The sequence below is a fragment of the Sinocyclocheilus anshuiensis genome, unplaced genomic scaffold (assembly GCF_001515605.1).
Source record: "Sinocyclocheilus anshuiensis isolate Anshui unplaced genomic scaffold, SAMN03320099.WGS_v1.1 scaffold1079, whole genome shotgun sequence".
Classification (NCBI taxonomy): Eukaryota; Metazoa; Chordata; class Actinopteri; order Cypriniformes; family Cyprinidae; genus Sinocyclocheilus; species Sinocyclocheilus anshuiensis.
Window position 1 is genome coordinate 849444 of NW_015548207.1, and position 9332 is coordinate 858775.

The window sequence follows — 9332 nt, forward strand, 5'->3', positions numbered from 1 at the left end:
TGTCTCAACATTGATCGCACACGTCAAAGTTTGAGGAATGAAACAGACGAATCGTAATTTAGGAACAGAATCACGTTGGTGTTTGAATCGTGTTCGCGATCTTTAACGATCTATTAAATTAAAGTGCTTTGTCATGTTGGTGATGACACATCTCTTGCAACATGTTTAGCTATCACAGATTTTATACTTAGCTTTTTTGGCATCTGATCACAAATGTAGCCAAACTTTGGAGCGCTTAGGTTAGCGAGCAAGGTCCTGGCAGATCGCTAGGTCCGGTCCTCACAGATGAAGAAAAAAAAAGCGCATAGGTATCGATAGGCGGAATCGAACAAGTATTCGATTCCTGACCTTCTGCTCCTTCTGCTCTCTGGCGAATTCTCTCATCAGAAACAGCAAAGTGCAGATGTGCGCACGATGTAAGAAAGATTTTAATTTCACAGTGTAAACAGCTTCTATGATTAAAACAGGAGTTTTTGAGAGTGCAATGGTAATGTTCTTTGATAATGTAAATGTTCTTTGCTCTCTTTCTGTACAATGAAAGTGTTATAATTAGTAACTTACAATGTTTTTATTAAATTCACATTAGATACAAGTCAGTAGTATTAAAAATATTTTATGACAAGACACCCATATCTGGTACTTAAGTAAAAAAGATGGGTTTTATGTGTAGTTAATAGATTATACTAACGTTAGGCTACTTTTTCCATTGCCCGTTATAGATCTACTAACATGATCTATAAAGGTGCAAAATGCATTTACACATATTTGAGAATCGAGATATTCCAGGGGTGTCATTCACTTAATAAAAAAGGAAAAATTGAATAAAACCATTAAGCCTACATCAGTTATACAGCGGTATCGTGGCTGCTGTGTCACATGACCCCCCCCTCCCTCCCTCCCCGTCGGAACGCGATTTCAACCAAAAGGGGCCTTTAATCGGTCTGTGCCCAGGGCACCGCTGTGCTATAATCCGTCCCTGCACTGCAGCTTTACTATTTCTCCTTTTTAGTGGGTGTAAAAACTGTGTGTTTTAAACCACATGTGGTTGTGACTTGCTAGGCAGACAAAAAGCGAAGAAAAAAATTTGCCATGCTTGCAAGTCACACTTTAGAAAGATGGGTATATAAACAATAGGCCACAAAAAAGAAATGCTGTGAATTTGAATGATGAAAAAGCTGGTTTCATATTAGTGGGCGACCTGGTTTGCATACGTGTGCTACTGGGTAACAGAGGTGCCAGAATATAAATAGAGACAGTATCACCTGAATGAGAATTACCTTAGGCAACACGGCTACAAAGAGCCTTATTATGATGGTATTTCAGATGAGTGTCTCAGGAACATAGCGATGTCAAGGAGGTATGTATGTGTGTGTCTCTTTAAGTGCTAAAAAAACAACAACCATCAAATCAGAGCTATCAAAAACTCAGAGGTGCCAGGATATAAATAGAGACAGTATCACCTGAATGAGAATTACCTTAGGCAACACGGCTACAAAGAGCCTTATTATGATGGTATTTCAGATGAGTGTCTCAGGAACATAGCGATGTCAAGGAGATATGTATGTGTGTGTCTCTTTAAGTGCTAAAAAAACAACAACCATCAAATCAGAGCTATCAAAAACTCATTAGCTTTACTTTAAAATAGTAGACCAGATAAAAAACATAAGCACTAGTTTGACAACTGGAGTACAAGGTTGATTTATCTTGCACATCTGAGTACATGTCATGGTATCATGGTGCATCGCTATGTATTGCATCGTGACGTACGTACCACCATACAGAAATATAAAATGCAATCTGCACTTTCAAATAATGCAACAATACCTCTATACCTTGTGGTTCTCTAGTGTGGTTTGTAGGATAACTGTCAAAGATGAATATATTGCCAAAGTTAAAACAGGCCTGTAGTCCTGCAAAACCAAGATAAATGCATTTTTCTCTAGAATTAGTTCATCAAAGTAAAAGGGTGTAATGTAAACCTGTGCATGTACAAGCTCAGAATTGAGACCCCTGCTGGGATTGTTGTTCTGTGGCGAGACCGATGACTAAACATTCACATCAAAGAGCAAAAAAAGAGAGGCCGACCAAAGCACGCTCTTGCATTCAGAGACGCGGCAGGTAGGGTCATCAGGCAGTAAGAAGAACAGAAAACTGCGCAGCTGAAATTAGGAAGTGAGAGAGGCCCTCATCTGTCCTCTCTCTGTTCTTACTATCCAAAGCCTCTGGTGTTAGTCTCCACTGACTCTTGTCATCACAAATACTGATGTTCCGAGTCCATCAGTCTTGTCCCCATCAACAAAAGAAAGGGCAGGTGAACTCTTCTGACCGAGGACAATAAGAGACAGAAAAAAAAACAAAAACAAAAACAAATAAGGGCAGGGAACACAAAACCTTGCGCAGGACAATACAGGTGCATCTCAATCAATTAGAATGTCGTGGAAAAGTTCATTTGTATGTTGCTTTCATGGCTTTAAAAAATGAAATTAGGTGTTAGCATTTGAGGTTCAACTAGAGTTGACAGGACTCGGGAATACTGAGGTTTAGAAAAGACGTAGAGGCATTTTTGTTCCATTTTCTTGGTTGCTCTGCCCTTCCGTCTGTCATAAACAAAGAAAGAAGGAAAACAGAAACCAAAGTTTTGACAACCTCTCACATTCCTCAAACAAATCACAAAATTCAAGCTGTTAAAGATTAAAGAAAGAATGGGTTAACAATTAATGTTTTACTCCAACAACAATCCGACCTCAACCTATACCTTACAATTAATTAATAAATGAACCATTTTTTGAAGTTTTTCTGATAAAACAGGGCATAGGACCATCTTTCCTCATGTAAGTTTAAAGACTAACCAGCATGAGGCTTTTTGGTGTTCCAAAAGATGGTGTTCATGTTCAGCAATGACCAAAAACTGTACCAATACCAAAAGGATGCAGCTTCCTGTCCCACAGAAAACCCTTAATTGGCAAATCAAGACACAAAAAAAAGTCTGGGTTGAGGAATGATAAGGAAAAGCGTGGCTTGACATGATGAAATACATTTCTTGAAGGTGCAACACACTGTGGCCTTGTAGAAGTCTGACTTATTCTGGGGAGGACATGCATGCAATCTGTGTGGTTCGCCACTCCTGAACTCCTAAACACTGTACACATCTGAAGAGGAAGAAGAAAAGTTGATGGATAAAGTCACCAGCGGTTCCACCCAAAGAGGATCGAAATCAGACAAAACAAGCGAGTATGTTATGGGAAAGATAAAGAATAAGGTGAGCTCCTGCTTCTTTTAAGGCAGATTTTATGAGAGAGACCCCAAGTGGTCTGGAGGTCTCCACTACCTGCAGTTCCCCCATAGCGTGCCGGAATGCCTCAGGGCTCTGAGCGCTAACCCTTCCTTCCCTCAGCCCTACCACCCTCACCCTGCCATCTACTTACCGTCAGGAACGTGGTGATCTCTACTAAGATAAGGTGCAGAAAATGCAGTTCAGAAAAACATAAGGAGAGTGAGCATGATGGAACATTTGCAGCAAGAACAATGATGAGGCTAAAGGCTTTGAACAGGGTAGATGCATAGAAACTTGTTTAAATGTTGAAAGGGCAAAGATGAAGAGCAAGAAAACGAGGAACAATAAACCTTTCTTTCCAGGAATCTTTCTGCCTGTCTCTCTTTCCATCATACTCTGGGCGCCGCAAAAGTAGTTTTGAAGCCAACCGATTCATCCCTAAGGTCAAAGCTGAACTAGACCAATGACACACCACATTACACTTCAGACAAGGACCATTCTATGTAGCGACTCCTCCAGACCGGACCCTCATCAATACACAACGATGCCTTGGCCCCAGTGCATGCTGGGAACACAGTTCAAACAATGTTCCGTTTGTGCATCTCACCGTGGGACCGAATCTTGTGGTTTTTCTCAGTGCAACCTTCGAGGTCTCCTTCTGTCTCTACAGCCTGGGATAATGGGAGGACACCAACAGAGGATCCATTCTCTGCAAAGGCGGTGTCTGACCTGCTAGAAGCCAGACACAGAGGAATCTGTAGCCCTGGGCACTCCTCTTTCTATGTTTCATAGCTAGTGACGAAAATAGACAAGCTGATAAAGGAGTTACTGCACTTGTAGCCTTGATCCAATTAATACTGTTGGAGAGGGATTGAAAATAGCTCGGATTGGGCAAATTCAAGCCTCACTGCACTGCACCAAAATGCTTGAGAATTCCCAAGATGTTATTTCCTGATATTACAGTAATTATTTATGGAAAGCGACGTATATGACCCAGTGCCTAGTCCAATGTACATTCTTTTGAAAGAGTGGCATATAAAACTGGACTTCACAACACAGATTTAGGTTGAAAACAACAGAGCAATGCCGGAAAGACAGATAAGATGGGGGCAATGAAGGAAATAGGCATTTGTCTAGCACCTCTGTTTGGATACTTCTACAAGATGCTCCCAATGCTCCTCTTTTCCTGCCGGTATGTCTGTCACTCACCTTCTTTGCTCGCTCTCTCAAAGAACCTGTAAAATGAAATGTTTTACCACAATACATCGTGTTTCCTGTCTGTCTCAGTTTATTTATGCGCAGCAACACCAAACATTGTCTGCTTGTAGGGCCTCATGTTGCCCTCGCTTCTCTGCTTCACACGTGTGGTTACTATGGTTACTAGGGACATTGCACACAAACTAAAATGTTTTAGTTCATCTTTTTCGCCAGTCTTTTGAGAGCGACAAGTGCGCTGTGAATCTTGTGGGCAGGTCAATAATAACCTCTCTTCTTTTAGACTGTCTGCTTCACGCTTAGCTCTCTTTTCCTGTGCGGTCTTGTTCTCGCTCGCTCTTCTACTCTCCCCCAAATGCCTGTTTCTAATTGTTGCTATTTTAGTAGAACAATAAAAGGAAGCTTAGCTGGGGGCAGCAGGCTGGCACATTTGGGGCTCTGTCGAGCCTTTGGTGGTCTGTTTGTTTGAAGGCCCGATTTCAAATGAAAAATGTAAAAGGGCGGTGTGGAAGAAGGGATAGACTTGATGAATTTCCACACAATGCACGGCCAGTTCCTCAGAGGAAAAGGAAGTTCGAGTCTGGCAGTGAAATGATGACAGGTCGGAGACCTTTGAGATGACACTGGGTAAGACCTTCTGTCCTGCAAAAACATAATTTCTACCCATCTCTAAACTGGGTTATTATTGAGTCTCTCAAATGCCCATCCAGACTGGACAAGTTCCCTGCAATATGTCTGTCTTTGTGTTTGTTCGGACAGGCTCAGCATGACAGGACAAGGCGGGGAGTCCAGGACAGTGCCAGGAACTCCATGTTGTCTGATTCAGCACTCTTTATGCCTAACTTTACCTGTTTGTCTTCCTTGCCCACTGATGGTGCCAAGATGACTCCCAAAATATTTCCCATAAGGCCCTTTGTCTTTTCACAATGTAATTCTCTGCATACACTTCATAGCTGCCATGCTTACTCAGCAGGGAGTTCAAGAAAAGACACATGCTTGCTGCCACTATCATTCTTCAAAAAACAAGATAATGGAGTCAAAGATAAAGAACATCGGACCTGAGATTGGGTATGAGAAGAAAGGTCAGTGTGGACAAGTCTTCTTAAACAATGTACATGTTTGCTGTAGTTATTTACACAAGAAAAGAAACCACCTTCAGTAATTATGCTAATTATTATGATAATTAAGTAATTATCAAAATCTAATACTATATCCAGATACTGTGTTAAAAACTAACGCAAAGGTCACATGGGTGAAGTACATGAGGGCAAGGCTTAAGTCTTGTCATATTATAATTATCTAGAATTGATAATGAAGGATGGCAACACATGTCCTCTGGGCTATTTTCTTCCTGTGTACATGTTTAGTGAAGACAACTCCAAATCTATATTTGACAAGTGAATAAGCCTGTCAAATCCAAATGCCACAATTGTTATGAACTCTTTACATCTCACCAAATCGGATTACATCTGCAAAACAGCTTTTAGTCCTCTGGAAAATATCCTGTTCTCAATCTAGTATTTCTGTCTTATTTTCTCAGTTAAAATTTCTAAATCTCAGTGAAAAATTCTTGTTTTAAGGATTTTTAATTGTTATTTTTTTTACTGCAAAACAAGTCAAAATAAGTCAAATAAGATTAATTAAATCCTCATTAAGCCATTTTACATTGTCTGTCTTCAAGACCATTTCACAATCCTGACTACAATTCAGAATCTATCACTGACAAACAATACTAAATATGAATTTCTATGGAAAATAAAAACTCCAGTATCTCTTAGACAGGCATTATGGATGGTTTTGTCCTGGGAACTACTAATTTAACCTTCCGTTGAGATGTTTCCCCTCTATATTATTCTTAGAAACTTGATTAATTCCATGAGACGATCCTACGTCACTCCTTGCAAGGTCATGTTGAGATGTTTTTGTGAGTCTTTTCTAAAGACACACAAACAAACAAGTATTTATTGGCTAAAGATCTGAAACCCTCAGAGAAACTGATCCTGAACTCACGAATGTCTATGTGGATTATTTACGAAACCTTTTAACCAGAAAAAAAAATCTAATGAAAGAAAAACCAAGCCAAATTTATGGTGTCAAGTAAGTTCAAACCAGACCAGCATGTGATCTTTCAGCTCCCTTGTAACTTTTCACAGAGATAATCAACATGTCAGCTGAGGTCACAAGTTTCTAGCACATTATTCATGTGACATGGAACTTACGGTAAACCGTGTAAACACATTTAGTGGAACTTTACTCAAGATGCTAAATAAATGAATAAAGATAAAATACTATTAAGACAGAGACTGAATCATAATTCTGAGAAGCATTTTTAAAACCATCAATCATTTAATCATTGGTATATGCGGCAGTGCACCAGAAGCCACTTCCTCTGGCTCCATTCACCTCTAATCTGATCAGATTTCAATGATTGCGACAGTGAACTAGAGAAATTAATCAATTTAACTCAAATTTACTGGGAAGCAATGAATAATCAGTGACCTTTTAGCACTGTGAGTGAGTGTTTAGTAGTTAACACAGTTATTCTGACTCAGCTGTGATACTTGTATGCGGCAACACAAGTTTCAATCCCACTTGTGATCTCCTGATCCTGTTCCTCATTCTACACATCACTTCCTGTCCTCTCTTCCTTGCTTATGGTTACTGCAATATTACCATAAACAACAGCGGCCTAACAATATGTAAATATATGAACTCGACATAGGTTAAAAAGGAAAACTGATCATGTTGCAAATGCACAAGTTATCACCGAGATGAAAACCGGAACAAACTCTAAAAATAAGACAAAGTTGTGATCTCACCATTGAAGAAGCTCTTGACCTTCAGGTATCCAACACTGAGACGAAGCACTGACAATTTGTCCAGCCGTGCACGGACATCTTCTGAGAAGGGTAGAAGGTTGGTCAGCTTGTCCAATTCACTGTTCAGCCGGTCTCTGTGCCGCTTGGAGGGGTTGGATTTCACACCATCAGGTGGTGGTGGTTTGGGTCTGGAAGAAGAGAAGAGCATTGATGAAAAAAAATAGGGTTAGACTGCTTGTTATGACCTGTGATGCCACTTTGAACAGCTATAATGCTTGCAAGTCTTGTGGCGTATAGATATTTACATATCTTATGGAATGGTGACCTTAATCAAAAATGTCCACAAGGAAGAGTTCAAGAAGAGATATTACAAAGAATGAGTGTCTGTGTATAATACACAAAGGATAAAAACAATTCAGAACTGGCTTATCTTTTGTGTTGGTACAAAGCAACCTATAAATATGTAAAAATAGAGGTTCCGGCATTCTCAAGAGCTTGGAGAAAGTGTGATATGTGAACATTTCCTAGATATTCAACCTCTGTATTTTAGTTAGTAAAATGATGCAAGTTTTTTTGCATTATTTTGGTACCTGAACAGTTAAGGATGCACGATATTATCGGAATGTTATTGGAATCGGCCGATAAAGGCTTAAAATGTAAACATAGGCATCGGCCGATTTGAACAAATGATTTGCCTTGCCGATAAGATGAGTAACTCACATGTGCTCAGGGTCATGTCAGCAGCGTGGTCATTCTTGAAGCAAACTTTTGCTTGAATGGTGATTACATTCACTGTTTTGGTTTGGTTATTTAATTTGAGAATGTATGTAGTGTACAGAATGACACGTCCGGTGTGCGATACGGTGAACAGACTAGCGCGTGCAGTAGCAGCAACAACAGCCAAAGCCACTAGAAGGCAAGCCTGCAACCATTAGCTGAAAAAGCGTAACGGCTAAAGCTAATGCTTCCGGTCTGGCAGTACGTGGGAAAGGAGACCAGAGGCCGTTTTTTTTGAATGGACATCAATGGAGGAGATGCTTCACTACGCTGAATAAACAGTTTTTCAGAGGAAACAGCGTATCATTTAATGAATCGGCAGCCTATCTGCTAATCTTCAACATGTTTTACACTAAACAATACTTTTGTATTTAACTATTTTTACCATTTGTTTTAAAAGAGAAGTCATTGACTTTTTGCGACAGGTGGGATTCAGTTTACGGCAATTCTAATTCATTCCTATGGGATCCGTAAACAGCGATTGAGTGTCGTACAACTCTGACTGAAATTCAATGACGTCAAGGCTGTAATGTGATTGGTTATTAAGGCTCACATGATCCAAGTTAGCCGTTACGCTTTCTCCAATAGTAAGTAATACAGACCCTCTCATCTCCCAATAGTAAGATAATCTCTGCAACAGCCTCCCCCGGGTCCTAATGCCCATCCGGTAAGATTTTTAATTTTTTTCCTTTTATTTATTTAGTGGGTGCTGTTGGCCCACTTGTAATAAAATAAAAAGTAAAATACTTTAACATTAAGATACCTGTGTTTCTGAATAAATAAAGCATTAATTGATGTCGTAAAATCACAAGTCTGTTTTGATTTAAAGGTCAGAAGCTATAGCTTACATAAATAAAAATCACAAAAATGACACTTGTAAATTAAATAAATTAATATATACAGATTTATTTATTATGTAATATATTTTTTCAAACAGATTATGAAAACTTAAATACAATTTTTACAGCTCTTTTGCTTAAGTTTAGACCATCTATTAATGTTAAATCCACAAATAAAATGTTAAGGTTTCAACTGCATCTGTCTTAAAAAAAACAACAACAGCAGAGATTGATTTTATTTTAGTTATTTTCAAGGCTTTCAATGTACTCTCATAAAAAAAAAAAAGAACTTTAATAATGTTTATTAGTTCTAACAAACAAGTTAAAAAAATAATATTAAAAATAATTTGTTTATAATTTCTGCACAGGAGAGACTTGGTGCTGTTTCAAAACAAAAGTATATATATA

The 9332-nt window shown here is 39.0% G+C and overlaps 1 pseudogene; it reads right to left on the bottom strand.

The window, feature by feature from the left end:
• Window positions 1-9332, bottom strand: part of LOC107653602 (aryl hydrocarbon receptor-like) — a 61221-nt pseudogene that overhangs the window by 41793 nt on the left and 10096 nt on the right.